The 19,742-nt window shown below is 44.9% G+C and overlaps 1 protein-coding gene across 1 annotated transcript in view; it reads right to left on the minus strand.

Annotated features, from left to right (window-relative positions):
• TSPAN18 (tetraspanin 18) overlaps nucleotides 1-19,122 on the minus strand; it is a 109,713-nt gene extending 90,591 nt beyond the window's left edge. The window contains exon 1 of the mRNA XM_077287070.1: nucleotides 18,684-19,122. The gene's annotated coding sequence lies outside the window, so the exon portion shown is untranslated. The remainder of the gene's footprint in view (nucleotides 1-18,683) is intronic.
• Between the last annotated feature and the right edge of the window lie 620 nt (nucleotides 19,123-19,742).

The following is a 19,742-nucleotide window of genomic DNA, read 5'->3' on the forward strand; positions in this document are numbered from 1 at the left end:
GCTCCTTATATACAAGAATATAACTACTATAATACTGCTCCTTATATACAAGAATATAACTACTATAATACTACCCCTGTGTACAAGAATATAACTACTATAATACTGCTCCTATGTACAAGAATACAGGTCCTTCTCAAAAAATTAGCATATAGTGTTAAATTTCATTATTTACCATAATGTAATGATTACAATTAAACTTTCATATATTATAGATTCATTATCCACCAACTGAAATTTGTCAGGTCTTTTATTGTTTTAATACTGATGATTTTGGCATACAACTCCTGATAAGCTAATTTATTGAGACAGGTTTTTTGGGTTATCAAGAAAAGGTTCTCTAAATTACCTATTACCCTAATCTTCTGAATCAACTAATTAACTCTAAACACATGCAAAAGATACCTGAGGCTTTTAAAAACTCCCTGCCTGGTTCATTACTCAAAACCCCCATCATGGGTAAGACTAGCGACCTGACAGATGTCAAGAAGGCCATCATTGACACCCTCAAGCAAGAGGGTAAGACCCAGAAAGAAATTTCTCAACAAATAGGCTGTTCCCAGAGTGCTGTATCAAGGCACCTCAATGGTAAGTCTGTTGGAAGGAAACAATGTGGCAGAAAACGCTGTACAACGAGAAGAGGTGACCGGACCCTGAGGAAGATTGCTGAGGAAGCAGTGGACTGAGTCTGGTGTGGAAACATCCAGAGCCACCGTGCACAGGCGTGTGCAGGAAATGGGCTACAGGTGCCGCATTCCCCAGGTAAAGCCACTTTTGAACCATAAACAGCGGCAGAAGCGCCTGACCTGGGCTACAGAGAAGCAGCACTGGACTGTTGCTAAGTGGTCCCAAGTACTTTTTTCTGATGAAAGCAAATTTTGCATGTCATTTGGAAATCAAGGTGCCAGAGTCTGGAGGAAGACTGGGGAGAAGGAAATGCCAAAATGCCTGAAGTCCAGTGTCAAGTACCCACAGTCAGTGATGGTGTGGGGTGCCATGTCAGCTGCTGGTGTTGGTCCACTGTGTTTCATCAAGGGCAGGGTCAATGCAGCTAGCTATCAGGAGATTTTGGAGCACTTCATGCTTCCATCGGCTGAAATGCTTTATGGAGATGAAGATTTCATTTTTCAGCACGACCTGGCACCTGCTCACAGTGCCAAAACCACTGGTAAATGGTTTACTGACCATGGTATTACTGTGCTCAATTGGCCTGCCAACTCTCCTGACCTGAACCCCATAGAGAATCTGTGGGATATTGTGAAGAGAAAGTTGAGAGACGCAAGACCCAACACTCTGGATGAGCTTAAGGCCGCTATTGAAGCATCCTGGGCCTCCATAACATCTCAGCAGTGTCACAGGCTGATTGCCTCCATGCCACGCCGCATTGAAGCAGTCATTTCTGCCAAAGGATTCCAGACCAAGTATTGAGTGCATAACTGAACATTATTATTTGATGGTTTTTTTGTTTGTTATTAAAAAACACTTTTATTTGATTGGACGGGTGAAATATGCTAATTTATTGAGACAGGTTTTTTGGGTTATCAGGAGTTGTAGGCCAAAATCATCAGTATTAAAACAATAAAAGACCTGACAAATTTCAGTGGGTGGATAATGAATCTATAATATATGAAAGTTTAATTGTAATCATTACATTATGGTAAATAATGAAATTTAACACTATATGCTAATTTTTTGAGAAGGACCTGTATAACTACTATAATACTGCCCCTATGTACAAGAATATAACTACTATAATACTGCCCCTATGTACAAGAATATAACTACTATAATACTGCCCCTATGTACAAGAATATAACTACTATAATACTGCCCCTATGTACAAGAATATAACTACTATAATACTGCCCCTATGTACAAGAATATAACTACTATAATACCGCTCCTATGTACAAGAATATAACTACTATAATACTGCTCCTATGTACAAGAATATAACTACTATAATACCGCCCCCTATATACAAGAATATAACTACTATAATACTGCTCCTATGTACAAGAATATAACTACTATAATACTGCCCCTATATACAAGAATATAACTACTATAATACTGCTCCTATGTACAAGAATATAACTAGTATAATACTGACTCTATGTACAAAATTAGAGTTCTAAAAGGAACATTAATATATGAACAGTGCAAAGAACGATTTCGGCCAATTGGATGGATACTTAATCTCCTAAATTAAAAGATTATTATACAATCTGTTAGACTGGAGGAAAGTGTTAAGAAGAAAACTGAAAGGCGTTTACTGGTCATAATATATTAATGACCTACATGAAAAATAGGTCATCAGTATCGGATCGGGCACCAGGTGTCAGACCCCTTAAAATGTCCATCAATATATTAAGAGTGCATGATCCCTTTAATTGTAATACTATATAATAAACCAATTTGACAAGAATGATCTGACCTGAAAACTTCAGCAGAACACATTGCTCTTTGCTAATATTTTGCTACTTTGTATTAGTACAAATAAAATCTTTGAGCCCGGATTCAGGACTGGATACATTTATATCACACAATTGTTAGAAGTATCAGATCGATTTGTCTTCTCAGTCTTAGATGTGGCATCAAATTCAGTAGATCCCAGTGACTCCCATTCAGCAAACAGGACTCCTGCAGTGGCAATGGATACATGTTGTATATTGGAAAGTTACAATTTTTTGTTACATTGTGTCTGTGAGTAGATCTAGGTTGCAGTCAGTGGCTGCTGCTTGATTGACAGCTGCGGCTCCATAGCCTTCTATTACAGGGCTCCTCCTCACCACAGATTACTGCTACATTTGGCGCACAAACCCATCACCATGGGTGGCAACCCTGCTATTAACCCTCTAGAGACAACATGTGCGCAGATGATTACAAGGCGTGTGCCCCATTCCTGACAGAGGGCGCCAATTGTAGATTATTTATACCCCGTGTAATACACTGCAGGCAGCATCCATCACCTAAAGGCAAATAGCTTACATGGAGGGGGGGGGGGCACGGTTCAGTGTAATTATGGTGCAATCCGCCATATTGGCACCCGCATGCCCCATTTCTCCAGTATGGACAACACCCTTGGATTCTGAGCATTGCCATCAGTGGGAGCTCCTGCTGTTAAAAACCCCCATTGATTGCAAACTTATTAACATTTTTACCCAAAATTGGGACACGTTAAGCTCCACTCCATATGCACCCAAGAAAAATCCAAGAGACCCTGTTTTTTTTAGAATGAATCCCAACTTTTACCAATGGCTGATATGGAGGGGACCCAACGCATTGTAATGTGCCCATTGGAACAATCATGTATTATCTTCCCATTTATTAAGTCCTTAATTTCCAATAGATACATAGTGAGCGCTTTTTTTGCTCCCTTACTTCCTCTCCATTTTTTTTATTTAAGGGGCAAGGTGTGATTATGACGAAGAGTTGGTCGTAATCATGCCTTATCCAACAAGTAATCTCAAGAGCCCGGGATTGATCAGATTACGGCTAGTGACCATAGGAATTCACAAACGTGATAATCCCACTTTCCCATTATTACAGGGATGTAGGAATGGCGGTTTTCTACAAGTGTTGGTACTTGACATAATCACTTCTATTTAAGACCTGAACTCTTTTGTATCAGAGATTGACATCTGCCTTAATTTTCAACATTCTTGGCAGGCAAGAGATCTAAGGATGTGGTCAGGATACATGGGCTCCCCATTTACCCAACAGGCTGACACAGTGAAGGGAGGGCTCCTGTGCGAGAACAACATAGGGGCCCTCTGCAGCCCAATATCTCATCACAATGCACAATTCCACCTGGTTTAGAGGTGGTTGTGACCCCCAGAACTCTAGGACCCCTATGTGACCACACAAGATGAACCAATGATATGTCCCCCCCGGGCTACCATACATGTCCTTGTCTATACCCCAATAAGCAGCTCACTAATATCTAACGTATAACTAATATCTTCATGACACTCCATCAACAGCTAATACTGCAACAATGTAACAAGTAATGAGCGTGTTTACTTCCTGCGCACCTGTCACCAGGTATTATTGTCAATCTCCCCATCCCACAGGTGAGGTTTCGCCATTTTTGACACCTGGATGCAGAACAGAAGCCATAAAGCGATCTATTGCATCAGCTTCTCATTACTGAAGAGGTTCCCAAGGGTTCACCCTCATCTGCACAGGTCGGGGGAGGTGAAGGATCTGGATATGCAGACGGCCACGTTTACACGGCGACATGTTTGCTGTATCCTATAATTACAACCACATAAGTCACAAACTACAAATTATGTCTTTATCGTGACTGCAGCTTATTTTAGAAGTCAGCAGAAGCCCATCCAGTGCTATACAAGTGTACGTTAGGGTCCAGCCGGAAAATTGGCAGGATACTGGCTCACCAGTCACGTCAGTGGTCCTGGCCGCCAGACCAGAACCCTCCGGTCGGTATCCCAGGAGCCTCTTCTGATTAGTAGGTCCAGAGTGACGTCCTATGATGTCGCACCGTCCTACTAATCGGAAGGAGCAACGGGATGCAGGCAGGTAGGACAACTTGCAGGGCTCATGTCAGGTGGCCATTAACGATTAGCGTGCATGTCTTGGGTGGGGTGTGCATACTTTTGCATCCCTTTCGTTACATCCCCAATTGAGGAGGAGGCGGAATAAGAAAAAAGAGGGGGAAAAGGAAGAGATGAAAAAGGAAGAGGGAAAAAGGAAGGAGGAAAAAAAAAAGGAGGAAGAAGGAAGAAGGAAAAAAGGAAGAGGGAAAAAAGGAAGGAGGAAAAAGGAAGAAGGAAAAACAAAAGGAAAAAATAAAAAGCAGAGTGTATTGGCGGCAGGTTCAGACTACACGCAGGGTTTTGCAGCCTGTAACACATAGCTCTGTATAAGAGCTGTGCACTCAAAACGGTAGAATATTTTTAATCAAAACTATTTGCAAAATGGTTTCCTCTTTTATGCTCTGTGCTTTGAAGCAATAAGGTGTCAAAGATGTACATCCCATTTACCATTATTATATGTATTCCCTATTGGTAGTGGCCCATAATATAAGCCATGCTCATGAGCAGGACATATTGGCCATCCGTCTGGAGCTATGGAGGCCGCACTCTCTTATCTGGCCCTCAGCTTCATTATCAAGGAGAAACATGCAGAAGCCCAGGGCCATGTTCTATAATCCAGCGGGGACACACACGAACAACACATCCTATTGATCTAGACACAGACAGGGCTTCTTCTCATATGGATCTGCGCCGCATGAAACATCTCATTCAGAAATCTGTATCTGTGCAGCGGTGAAGTTACGTGCTGAAAAATTAAAGGGCAACTCCAAAGACTATTGATATTAACAGCACAGCTGCGGTTTTCATTCCCTGATGAAATGGTAAAAAGATATTGAAGTAAAGTGTGCTGCTGGTGAGTGACCAGCCAAAATGGGAGCTATAGCTGGGACAGAGTCCCTGGTGTCTGAATGGAGCCTGCAGGGGTCAGCTAGGAGAGCTGCGCAGTCTGCGTGTTGGAGCTGCAGAGTGACATGGGGAAACTGCAGTCAGTTCAGTGTGTACGGAGGTGAACCCTTTTTTTTTTGCAGTGATACCTTTGTGCCCATGGGCTGTGTTATGGTTTTGAATCCCTTGAAAATTTATAAAAAAACAAAAAACAACAAAACTGCACTTTTGGACCAAACTGCATTCCCTGTGTGAACGCTACCTAATGCCTAGCTGACAGCATGAATCCCCAACCTGTAGCTTGAGAGCCACATGTGGCTCGCGGGCCCCTGATGTCTGGCTCATGGCTGTCTGCCAGTTTGCTGCGTTAGCTCCAGGTGGAGTAAACAGCTATTAAGAGCAGATCTCTAGATGGTGACCTGTGTGTAGCCTGCACAGAAGAGCAGATCTGAATGGGGTAAGGTTGGAGACCCTGGAGCTCGGCATACTGCCTTGGGGTGAGCTCAGTGGAAAAGCTTTGGCTGTCATCATACCGGTAATAGGGGGCTCTGTGAGTGGGGCAGGAGCTGGACGTGACTGTTATTCTGCATGCAATTCATATAATGTACAGCAGGGGGAGACGATGAGCACTGAAAAAAGCTCCTCCCACTGTAAATAGACATGGGAATCATGGGAAGAGCTTTCGGAGTGTAAAAAAAAAAAAAACGTTTTGCATAATTAAAAAAAAAAAGAAAAAGTTAACTAATTAGTTTAGGAATATCTGCTGTGTCACTGATGTCAATATCAACTCCATGGGGAACTGCCCTTTAAATTCTCCATCAGTGCCAATTGTTATTGAAACTTGTAGTTTTGGATTACCGTGACATTTCGCCTTCTCTGTGGGGCTTCGGCATTAGGTGGGTTACTGGGATACCGGCCTGGGTTGTGGTATTTGCTGGGAAGGAGGCACAAGGTTAGACACAGGGTTCATTAACATTCTGGGGGCAGAGTGCCGATAGATGCCCAGGCGGGGGAGGTGGGGGCAGACGGCATTCACCCTACATTTCCCCATACTGAATCCAGTGTAATGGAGCGAGAAGGAAACAAATACTCTCTTATTATTTGTAGTTTCATGCTGCATTAGACGCCCGCTGCCCGGGCACCTCGGCCCACTGGATAATACACAGATTACACCAATCTGTGTCTCAAAAATAAATGAGACAGGTCTGGAACGCTCAGCCGGAGGAGCCTGGGAACAGGAGACTCAATGACACCGGCTGGGAAACAAGCCTGCGCCACAGGGAAAAGGAGGAGAAGACTTAGGAAACTTCAGATGTCAGTATAAAGAGATGGTGTCAGGAGAAGAATGGGTCCGGGAGGCGTCCACATGGGAAAATGGCCAGAGAAACCCCATCGTAGTCACTCCCCAGGCTCAGACATGAGATGGATACTAATTAATAGATATTTTAGTCTTCAGGTTACACAAGTGATACATTGTTGCAAACTCTCATTTTCATGTTCATCATAGAAGGGATAATCCGAAGACGAATCTAACCGTGGATGGGTCAATTCAGGGAAAGGAAACATTGCATGGTGCCCACCAACCTCAGCCGATAAGTCAAAGGGTGACAAGATCAGCAAGGGCGCATAAGAAGGAGTAGGAGCCAGTGCAAAATGGGTTAAAAGGCTCCTTACATGACAGGTTCCATTAACAAGACTGGTATCTTCTTAGTGGCAGAAGTGTCATGATCTCCATGGCCAGAGAACTAGCATAAGCCTCTATAGGAACAAGCTCTTGGAAGATGTAACTATACTGACCATGAACTAAACCTACCGCATCATCTAGAAGTAGCCAGGTAGCATGTCCTACTTTTTATCCCTATATGCCCAGCGCCGGCCGGAGAACTAAATAATGCTAGCAGAGGGAAATATAAGACCTGACTCACCTCTAGAGAAATGCCCAAAAAAAAGGAGACAGAAGCCCCCCACATATATTGGCGGTGATATGAGATGAAACAACAAACGCAGCAGGAAAATAGTTTTAGCAAATTTGAGGTCCACTTTCTAGATAGCAGAAGACAGAAAGCATACTTTCATGGTCAGTAGAAAACCCTAACAAAACACATCCAGAAATTACTTTAGGACTCTGGCATTAACTCATAATACCAGAGTGGCAATTCCTGATCAACAAGAGCTTTCCAGACACAGTAACGAAACTGCAGCTGTGAACTGGAACCAAAATACAAAAACAAAACATGGACGAATGTCCAACTTATCTAGTAGATGTCTGGGAGCAGGAACAAGCACAGAGAGGCTTCTGATAACATTGTTGACCGGCAAGCATCTAACAGAGAAGCCAGGTTATATAGCGACACCCAGATCTAATCAGAACAGGTGAACAGGGAAGATGATGTCACAAGTTCAATTCCACCAGTAGCCACCGGGGGAGCCCAGAATCCAAATTCACAACAGTACCCCCCCCTCAAGGAGGGGGCACCGAACCCTCACCAGAACCACCAGGGCGATCAGGATGGGCCCTATGAAAGGCACGAACCAGATCAGAGGCATGAACATCAGATGCAGTGACCCAAGAATTATCCTCCTGGCCATATCCCTTCCACTTGACCAGATACTGGAGTCTCCGTCTGGAAACACGGGAGTCTAGGATTTTTTCCACAACGTACTCCAACTCACCCTCAACCAACACCGGAGCAGGAGGCTCAACGGAAGGCACAACCGGTGCCTCATACCTGCGCAATAACGACCGATGAAAAACGTTATGAATAGAAAAGGATGCAGGGAGGTCCAAACGGAAGGAAACAGGGTTAAGAATCTCCAATATTTTATACGGACCGATGAACCGAGGCTTAAACTTAGGAGATGAGACCCTCATAGGGACAAAACGAGAAGACAACCACACCAAATCTCCAACACAAAGCCGAGGACCAACACGACGGTGACGGTTGGCAAAAAGCTGAGTCTTCTCCTGGGACAACTTTAAATTGTCCATCACCTGCCCCCAGATATGATGCAATCTCTCCACCACCGCATCCACTCCAGGACAATCCGAGGATTCCATCTGACCGGAGGAAAATCGAGGATGGAACCCCGAATTACAGAAAAACGGGGAAACCAAGGTGGCAGAGCTGGCCCGATTATTGAGGGCGAACTCCGCCAATGGCAAAAAAGCAACCCAATCATCCTGGTCAGCAGACACAAAACACCTCAGATATGTCTCCAGGGTCTGATTAGTCCGCTCGGTCTGGCCATTAGTCTGAGGGTGAAAAGCAGACGAAAAAGACAAATCTATGCCCATCCTAGCACAAAATGCCCGCCAAAATCTAGACACAAATTGGGTTCCTCTGTCAGAAACGATATTCTCAGGAATACCATGCAAACGAACAACATTTTGAAAAAACAGGGGCACCAACTCGGAAGAAGAAGGCAATTTGGGCAGGGGAACCAAATGAACCATCTTAGAAAAACGGTCACACACCACCCAGATGACAGACATCTTCTGAGAAACAGGCAGATCTGAAATAAAATCCATCGAGATGTGTGTCCAAGGCCTCTTAGGAATAGGCAAGGGCAACAATAATCCACTAGCCCGAGAACAACAAGGCTTGGCCCGAGCACAAACGTCACAAGACTGCACAAAGCCTCGCACATCTCGTGACAGGGAAGGCCACCAGAAGGATCTTGCCACCAAATCCCTGGTACCAAAAATTCCAGGATGACCTGCCAACGCAGAAGAATGCACCTCAGAGATGACTTTACTGGTCCAATCATCAGGAACAAACAGCCTATCAGGCGGACAACGATCCGGTCTATCCGCCTGAAACTCCTGCAAGGCCCGCCGCAGGTCTGGAGAAACGGCTGACAAGATAACTCCCTCCTTAAGAATACCTGTGGGGTCAGAGTTGCCAGGTGAATCAGGCTCAAAACTCCTAGAAAGGGCATCCGCCTTAACATTCTTAGAACCTGGTAGGTACGATACCACAAAATTAAACCGAGAAAAAAATAATGACCAGCGCGCCTGTCTAGGATTCAGGCGCCTGGCGGTCTCAAGATAAATCAAATTTTTGTGGTCAGTCAATACCACCACCTGATGTCTGGCCCCCTCGAGCCAATGGCGCCACTCCTCAAACGCCCACTTCATGGCCAAAAGCTCCCGATTCCCAACATCATAATTCCGCTCAGCGGGCGAAAATTTACGGGAAAAGAAGGCACAAGGCCTCATCACGGCGCAGTCAGAACTTTTCTGCGACAACACTGCCCCAGCTCCGATCTCAGAAGCGTCGACCTCAACCTGAAAAGGAAGAGTCACATCAGGCTGACGCAACACAGGGGCAGAAGAAAAACAGCGCTTAAGCTCCTGAAAGGCCTCCACAGCATCAGGGGACCAATTAGCAACATCAGCACCCTGTCTAGTCAAATCGGTCAATGGCTTAACGACATCCGAAAAACCAGAAATAAATCGACGATAAAAGTTGGCAAAGCCCAAAAATTTCTGAAGACTTTTAAGAGAAGAGGGCTGCGTCCAATCACAAATAGCTTGAACCTTGACAGGATCCATCTCAATGGAAGAGGGAGAAAAAATATATCCCAAAAAGGAAATTCTCTGAACCCCAAAAACGCACTTAGAACCCTTGACACACAGAGAATTAGACCGCAAAACCTGAAAAACCCTCTTAACTTGCCGGACATGAGAGTCCCAGTCATCCGAAAAAATCAGAATATCATCCAGATACACTATCATAAATTTATCCAAAATATCGCGGAAAATATCATGCATAAAGGACTGGAAGACTGAAGGGGCATTAGAAAGACCAAAAGGCATCACCAAATACTCAAAGTGGCCCTCGGGCGTATTAAATGCGGTTTTCCACTCATCCCCCTGCCTGATCCGCACCAAATTATACGCCCCACGGAGATCAATCTTAGAGAACCACTTGGCCCCCTTTATGCGAGCAAACAAATCAGTCAGCAACGGCAATGGGTATTGATATTTAACCGTGATTTTATTCAAAAGCCGATAATCAATACATGGTCTCAAAGAGCCGTCTTTTTTTGACACAAAGAAAAAACCGGCTCCTAAGGGAGATGACGATGGACGAATATGTCCCTTTTCCAAGGACTCCTTTATATATTCTCGCATAGCAGTATGTTCAGGCACAGACAGATTAAATAAACGACCCTTTGGGTATTTACTACCCGGAATTAAATCTATAGCACAATCGCACTCACGGTGCGGAGGTAGTGAACCAAGCTTGGGTTCTTCAAAGACGTCACGATAGTCAGACAGGAACTCAGGGATTTCAGAGGGGATAGATGATGAAATGGACACCAAAGGTACATCCCCATGAGTCCCCTTACATCCCCAGCTCAACACAGACATAGCTCTCCAGTCAAGGACTGGGTTGTGAGACTGCAGCCATGGCAATCCCAGCACCAAATCCTCATGTAGATTATACAGCACTAGAAAACGAATAGTCTCCTGGTGATCCGGATTAATACACATAGTCACTTGTGTCCAGTATTGTGGTTTATTATTAGCCAATGGGGTGGAGTCAATCCCCTTCAGAGGAATAAGAGTTTCCAAAGGCTCTAAATCATACCCACAACGATTGGCAAAGGACCAATCCATAAGACTCAAAGCGGCGCCAGAGTCGATATAGGCGTCAGTAGTAATAGATGACAAAGAGCAAATCAGGGTCACAGACAAAATAAATTTAGACTGTAAAGTGCCAATGGAAACAGATTTATCAAGCTTTTTAGTACGTTTAGAGCATGCTGATATAACATGAGTAGAATCCCCACAATAGAAACACAACCCATTTTTCCGTCTAAAATTCTGCCGCTCGCTTCTGGACAGAATTCTATCACACTGCATGCTTTCTGGCGTCTTCTCAGTGGACACCGCCAGATGGTGCACTGGTTTGCGCTCCCGCAGACGCCTATCGATCTGAATGGCCATTGTCATGGACTCATTCAGACCCGCAGGCACAGGGAACCCCACCATAACATCCTTAATGGCATCAGAGAGACCCTCTCTGAAAGTAGCCGCCAAGGCACACTCATTCCACTGAGTAAGCACAGACCATTTACGGAATCTTTGGCAGTAAATTTCAGCTTCATCTTGCCCCTGCGATAGGGACATCAAAGTTTTTTCTGCCTGAAGTTCCAAATGAGGTTCCTCATACAGCAAGCCCAAGGCCAAAAAAAACGCATCCACATTGCGCAACGCAGGATCCCCTGGTGCCAATGCAAAAGCCCAGTCTTGAGGGTCGCCGCGGAGCAAGGAAATCACAATCCCAACCTGCTGTGCAGGGTCTCCAGCAGAACGAGATTTCAGGGACAAAAATAGCTTACAATTATTTCTAAAATTCTGAAAGCTAGATCTATTCCCTGAGAAGAATTCCGGCAAAGGAATTCTCGGCTCAGATACCGGAGCATGAATAATAAAATCTTGCAAATTTTGTACTTTCGTGGTGAGATTATTCAAACCTGCAGTTACACTCTGAAGATCCATTATTAACAGGTGAACACAAAGCCATTCAAAGATTATAAGGAGAGAGAAAAAAAAGAAAGACTGCAGCATAGACAGACTGGCAAGTGATCCAATTAAGAGCACAGAAAAAAAAAAAAAAAAAAAAAAAAAAACTCTCAGCAGACTTCTTATTTCTCTCCTTTCTCAGCCAAGGATTTTAACCCTTTAGTGGGCCGGTCAAACTGTCATGATCTCCATGGCCAGAGAACTAGCATAAGCCTCTATAGGAACAAGCTCTTGGAAGATGTAACTATACTGACCATGAACTAAACCTACCGCATCATCTAGAAGTAGCCAGGTAGCATGTCCTACTTTTTATCCCTATATGCCCAGCGCCGGCCGGAGAACTAAATAATGCTAGCAGAGGGAAATATAAGACCTGACTCACCTCTAGAGAAATGCCCAAAAAAAAGGAGACAGAAGCCCCCCACATATATTGGCGGTGATATGAGATGAAACAACAAACGCAGCAGGAAAATAGTTTTAGCAAATTTGAGGTCCGCTTTCTAGATAGCAGAAGACAGAAAGCATACTTTCATGGTCAGTAGAAAACCCTAACAAAACACATCCAGAAATTACTTTAGGACTCTGGCATTAACTCATAATACCAGAGTGGCAATTCCTGATCAACAAGAGCTTTCCAGACACAGTAACGAAACTGCAGCTGTGAACTGGAACCAAAATACAAAAACAAAACATGGACGAATGTCCAACTTATCTAGTAGATGTCTGGGAGCAGGAACAAGCACAGAGAGGCTTCTGATAACATTGTTGACCGGCAAGCATCTAACAGAGAAGCCAGGTTATATAGCGACACCCAGATCTAATCAGAACAGGTGAACAGGGAAGATGATGTCACAAGTTCAATTCCACCAGTAGCCACCGGGGGAGCCCAGAATCCAAATTCACAACACAGAAGGGCATTTTGGGCACCAACACGAAAGAGTGACTTCCACCATCCGCTCTGTACAGCTGGCAGAAAGGGGCCCTTGTGCAAGAACATTGGGCCCTTTACAGTCCAATAGCTTATCAAAAATTCACACCAGTTTTGAATTTGGAAATGGGGCCCTCTTACCTGTAGGGCCCCTGGTAGCACCAATGATATGTCCGTCAATAATGTAGCACTTGTGAAGAATGTCACATCCCGGGAGTCTGACTGCAGTAGGATGAGCTGCCTTTATGGCACGTATGCTCGCGGGTTGTGCCCACCCTAGTTCCTGCCTTTATGGTATGCATGCTGCTGGATTGTGCCCACTGTCAGACACAGAGGGAAGAGGCCCATATACAAGAACCATATACGGGCCCTTTGCAGTCCAATAACTGATAATGTACAATTCCAGCTGCTTTGGAGTTGAAAGTGCCCCCCTAACCTCTTCAGCCTCCATTCAGACGTACAGGTTGCACTGATAATATGTCAGCCCCTCGTTGTGCCCATCCCAAAACCAGACTCTGTATTATGCATACTTTTGGGTTTTACCATCCCGATTCCTGTCTCTATGGCACGCTCTTGGTCTGTGCCCATCCCGATTCCTGTCTCTATGGCACGCTCTTGGTCTGTGCCCATCCCGATTCCTGTCTCTATGGCAGGCTCTTGGTCTGTGCCCATCCCGATTCCTGCCTCTATGGCAGGCTCTTGGTCTGTGCCCATCCCGATTCCCGTCTCTATGGCAGGCTCTTGGTCTGTGCCCATCCCGATTCCTGCCTCTATGGCAGGCTCTTGGTCTGTGCCCATCCCGATTCCTGCCTCTATGGCAGGCTCTTGGTCTGTGCCCATCCCGATTCCTGTCTCTATGGCATGCTCTTGGTCTGTGCCCATCCCGATTCCTGCCTCTATGGCATGCTCTTGGTCTGTGCCCATCCCGATTCCTGCCTCTATGACACGCTCTTGGTCTGTGCCCATCCCTATTCCTGTCTCTATGGCAGTCTCTTGGTCTGTGCCCATCCCGATTCCTGCCTCTATGACACGCTCTTGGTCTGTGCCCATCCCGATTCCTGCCTCTATGGCAGGCTCTTGGTCTGTGCCCATCCCGATTCCTGCCTCTATGACACGCTCTTGGTCTGTGCCCATCCCGATTCCTGTCTCTATGGCACGCTCTTGGTCTGTGCCCATCCCGATTCCTGTCTCTATGGCACGCTCTTGGTCTGTGCCCATCCCGATTCCTGTCTCTATGGCAGGCTCTTGGTCTGTGCCCATCCCGATTCCTGCCTCTATGGCAGGCTCTTGGTCTGTGCCCATCCCGATTCCTGTCTCTATGGCAGGCTCTTGGTCTGTGCCCATCCCGATTCCTGCCTCTATGGCAGGCTCTTGGTCTGTGCCCATCCCGATTCCTGCCTCTATGGCAGGCTCTTGGTCTGTGCCCATCCCGATTCCTGTCTCTATGGCATGCTCTTGGTCTGTGCCCATCCCGATTCCTGCCTCTATGGCATGCTCTTGGTCTGTGCCCATCCCGATTCCTGCCTCTATGACACGCTCTTGGTCTGTGCCCATCCCTATTCCTGTCTCTATGGCAGTCTCTTGGTCTGTGCCCATCCCGATTCCTGCCTCTATGACACGCTCTTGGTCTGTGCCCATCCCGATTCCTGCCTCTATGGCAGGCTCTTGGTCTGTGCCCATCCCGATTCCTGCCTCTATGACACGCTCTTGGTCTGTGCCCATCCCGATTCCTGTCTCTATGGCACGCTCTTGGTCTGTGCCCATCCCGATTCCTGCCTCTATGGCAGGCTCTTGGTCTGTGCCCATCCCGATTCCTGCCTCTATGACACGCTCTTGGTCTGTGCCCATCCCGATTCCTGTCTCTATGGCACGCTCTTGGTCTGTGCCCATCCCGATTCCTGCCTCTATGGCAGGCTCTTGGTCTGTTCCCATCCCGATTCCTGCCTCTATGACACGCTCTTGGTCTGTGCCCATCCCGATTCCTGTCTCTATGGCACGCTCTTGATCTGTGCCCATCCCGATTCCTGCCTCTATGACACGCTCTTGGTCTGTGCCCATCACAATTCTTGTCTCTATGGCACGCTCTTGGTCTGTGCCCATCCCGATTCCTGTCTCTATGGCACGCTCTTGGTCTGTGCCCATCCCGATTCCTGTCTCTATGGCACGCTCTTGGTCTGTGCCCATCCCGATTCCTGTCTCTATGGCACGCTCTTGGTCTGTGCCCATCCCGATTCCTGTCTCTATGACACGCTCTTGGTCTGTGCCCATCCCGATTCCTGTCTCTATGGCACGCTCTTGGTCTGTGCCCATCCCGATTCCTGTCTCTATGGCACGCTGTTGGTCTGTGCCCATCCTGATTCCTGTCTCTATGGCACGCTCTTGGTCTGTGCCCATCCCGATTCCTGTCTCTATGGCATGCATTCTTTTAGGTTGTAACTGTACTGGTTCCTGCCTCCAGATCTTATATCCCAGTCATTGGGGAATGTTTTTTCCTTCTTCGTCTACACTTTTCTGATCACACCCATAATGACACCAGACCCCGTGGTCACGCTACTGCCTCATGAAGGGGCTCTGCCATACCAAGTTATTGTATTTTATCAAGAATGTCACATTTTAGTGTTGGGTGGAGATGAAAGGAATAATGGAAGTTTACACAATGGCAGACAAGACAGAACCCTGCAGCAAAGATATTGTCACACAGTTATATAAATATTTACCCAAGACAAGTGCACAGCGAAAACAGGAAAATGGGAAATCTGAGCAAACGATTAACTGGAAACCATATCTGCAACTCATTCTCTGGATCGGCGAGGGTCCCAGCGCTCAGCCCCAAGACCAGTATACCCCATTGCTGGTCATGTACAATCTGATATAGTGGTCACCAATAGTTGCACGACTAACTCCAATCATGCCGCCACAATTAGAGACCAAATTCTATTCTCTTGCAGAATATGGAAATGTTGACAATAGCGAGGAATGTATATAGGAAACTGAACATTCCGCTCATTCCAAGTTCTCCATTTATTACAGTGGTTTAATTCGAATCCTTATTTTTCACGGTCATCGAAAATCATGAGAAAAGCCCACTGTTGTCACATGAGTCTCGCTGGAGGTTTCCAAGACAGCGCAGATTTGTGCATATTGCTATATGGGGGTCATATAAATACATTGTTTGCCCATGAGTGTATCCATTTTTATAGACTGTTACATGAACCTTGAGCAACTTGTTGAGTAACTAAAGTTTTTGCTATGATTTACCCTCTACTCTACACAAAGGAGGGATTAAAAAAAAAATAAAAAATCATAAAATAGTCCCTGTACATTGGCATATAATTCCAGGAATATCTCCAGGGCGAGTGACAGTTTTGTAACTTTTTGCACTTTAGTGATGTTACAACCTTTTATGTATGGAATGGAACAAATCGTGGTTTTCAGTCCATGTATATAGGTACGCGCACAAGTGGGGGCCAAAATCAGACGTTCTTCACATGGAAGACGCTCTTTTTCTCTGTCATATTGTAAAACTCTAGTGTCTTCCTTTTAGAGTTTTATGGTTGATTCCAAAGTCTTTTTTTTTTTTTTTAGACTTTTTGGTGGGATCTTTGAGCATTTTCCAATGTTTTGGGACATCTTTTCTATTGGCGGTTTCCACACTTTTTTTTTTTTTAACTTAATGCAACAATTAAGAAATTACTAGTGGTTTTTGAAGCAAAAACTGTCAAAAATATACCTGGTCGTCTTCGGAGCAGAAAACGCCCGCAGAATGGTTCGGTCACTTCTTTTAACTGCCTGGCGTCTTTCGAAAACGTGAGACGGTTAAAAGACACTCAAGGTTCTGAACGTGTGAACAGCAAATCATCGATACATAGAAACTAATATGTTCACTCTTTTCAGAGTTTTCTCAGCACTTTTCCAGGCGAGTCTCCAAACCAGCCTGAAAAAAAGCACTTGTGTGAACAAGAGGCACACAGTGCAGACAGGCAGGTTGCAGACGTAGCAGAGCCGATTGTGTCATTTATTTAGGGTCACTTGCCCCCCAAATTATGATGAAATAATAGAAACCTTAATCTGCCGGTCTGTATAGTAAAACCACATTAAGATATCACAGAGATGTAGCAGAGCTGACATTGTGACTACACAGTAGTAACCAGAGTAGTAAACCTAATCTGCAGTCCCATGTAAATAGCATAACACATGCAGATACCATCTATATTCACAGCAGCTAATCAGAACTTACTATTTGTCTATTTCCAGAATTAAGATAGGATAGGAGTAACCCTACACTGCAGTCCTATGTAAGGTAACACACTGAGATATCAGCTAGAGTTGTAAAAGATGACTTTGTAATTTGGTATCGTTTGTCATTTGTGGTCACATCCCAAGTATATAATAATAACCAGAGTATATAATAGTAGTAACCTGCAGTCCTATGTAAAATATCACACTTCAGATATCAGTTAGAGTTGCAAAAGAGATGATTTTGGAATTTGTTATAATTTACTTGGGGCCACATGCCCTGAGTGTATAATAGTATCCAGAGTATGTAATAGTAGCGACCTGCAGTCCTATGTAAAATAACATCACACGGAAATTTCACCTATAGTGCTAGCAAAGCTGACTGCCATTAGGGCTGCATGCCAAGTTGAAATATAATAGTAAAAATAATCGTAATCTGCAGTCCTATGTAAATAGCACACTGAAATATCACCTAGAGTTGCAGCAGAGATGACTTTGTCATTTATTTATTGAGCAACCTCAGTGACAATCTCATCATGCAGCCCCATGTAAAACAGTGTATAATGACATCATCTGGGTCTGATTAAAATGTCAATTTGTTATTTATTTATAAAGCACCATTGATTCCACGGTGCTGTACATGAGATGTACAGTGTTATTTTTACATGGGACTGCAAATTAGGGTTTTATTTTTACAAAATCTAAACTCGAGGGGTGTAACCTCAAATAGATAAATGATAAAGTCAGCTCTGCTACATCAGCTTATCATCATAACAATAGCCTGGCCCTGGGGGCTATCTGTGTGCTGGCTGCTGCTGCTGCTGCTGCACCTCCTCCCTGCAATGTATAACTTTACCATACAAGGGGCTTTTTAAAACTAGGAGCCAGAATGAACTTCACACACTGCCTGATAGCAGGAAAGTTGGAGAGTCAGGCCACCTACAAGTACAGCTGTACACACTGCATGACCAAAGGGAGGAATCCAAATTATTAACTCCAAAGCTACTATGGTTGCAAAAAGGGGAGGTGAGGAGGGAGTTAACTTAAAGGCACAGCACTGATACATTTGATTTAACCGTATAGGTTTTTTTCCCCTAATATGAGAATATGCAAAGATAAATATTTACAGAAATGTAACATTGTTGTTTGAGTAAATAATTAATGTAAATACAACATAATGAACACCTGTATAAAGGGGGAGGGCTGATTGCAAGCTCTTTGGTCCATGTGCACCTGTAGGAAACCCCTGAGATGCATTAGTAGACTCTAGGTTATGTGATTGACATCATCAGGATGTCTAAAGTGCTGAAGCTGCTGCAGAAACTCTTGAAAGTTTTAGTTTTGCTACAGTCGCTTTAATTAAAATATGCTCCAAATTAGAGAAATAGCAATTTGTTAAGGAGTGATTTTACTTGCAGTCCTATGTAAAAACTTAAGAGCTCAATGAATGGTAATGGCAAACTCAGCTCTGCTGCATCTAGTAAAGTCACTCACTACTTCTCTATACAGTCAGATCAGCGTTTAGTAGAGGACTTACCGCTGTCAGGTTCAATGGAGCAAACTGCAGCAATTAATCCCACTTTAGGAGTAGTAGGAGGAGGAGTAGTAGTGGTAGTGCTTCAGCTCAGTGCAGGAGTCCGGCTGGTGGGGAAAGTTGTATCCAGGCTTCAGTGCAGGGTCTGCTTGTAGGATCCCGGGGTGTGGGGGTCTTCTGCTCAGGGCGGTGGCAGATCACATGTTGTCAGTGACCCCACAAGTGCCACTACAGCTACTGTACGAGGGTCCGCAGTGCAGCGCTCGCATATACCGCGTCTGTCTCATCCGACACAACCAGTGTCTCCTGCACCAGCAGCCTGCTCGTCCTCTCCAGCTGTAACACCATCAGCAAGAGGAGGGGAGAGGAGGAGTGGGCAGAGCTCAGCCTCACACATGTCACACAGCTCCGACTGCCCCTCACACCACTCTCCATGATCACCAGAGACCCCACAAGCTACAAGCCTAAAATATAGGTGAGGCCCATAAACCCCTCCGTATACAGCATAGAGATAAATCTAAGCATAAAGTCACTATAGATTACTGATCCTGTATTATGCTCCAGAGCTGCACTCACTATTCTGCTGGTGCAGTCACTGTGTACATACATTACATTACTGATCCTGAGTTACATCCTGTATTATACCCCAGAGCTGCACTCACTATTCTGCTGGTGCAGTCACTGTGTACATACATTACATTACTGATCCAGAGTTACATCCTGTATTATACCCCAGAGCTGCACTCACTATTCTGCTGGTGCAGTCACTGTGTACATCCATTACATTACTGATCCTGAGTTACATCCTGTATTATACCCCAGAGCTGCACTCACTATTCTGCTGGTGCAGTCACTGTGTACATACATTACTGATCCTGAGTTACATCATGTATTATACCCCAGAGCTGCACTCACTATTCTGCTGGTGCAATCACTGTGTACATACATTACTGATCCTGAGTTACCTCCTGTATTATACTCCAGAGCTGCACTCACTATTCTGCTGGTGCAGTCACTGTGTACACACATTACATTACTGATCCTGAGTTACATCCTGTATTA

This window comes from Ranitomeya variabilis, chromosome 2, assembly GCF_051348905.1.
Source record: "Ranitomeya variabilis isolate aRanVar5 chromosome 2, aRanVar5.hap1, whole genome shotgun sequence".
NCBI classification, from domain to species: Eukaryota; Metazoa; Chordata; class Amphibia; order Anura; family Dendrobatidae; genus Ranitomeya; species Ranitomeya variabilis.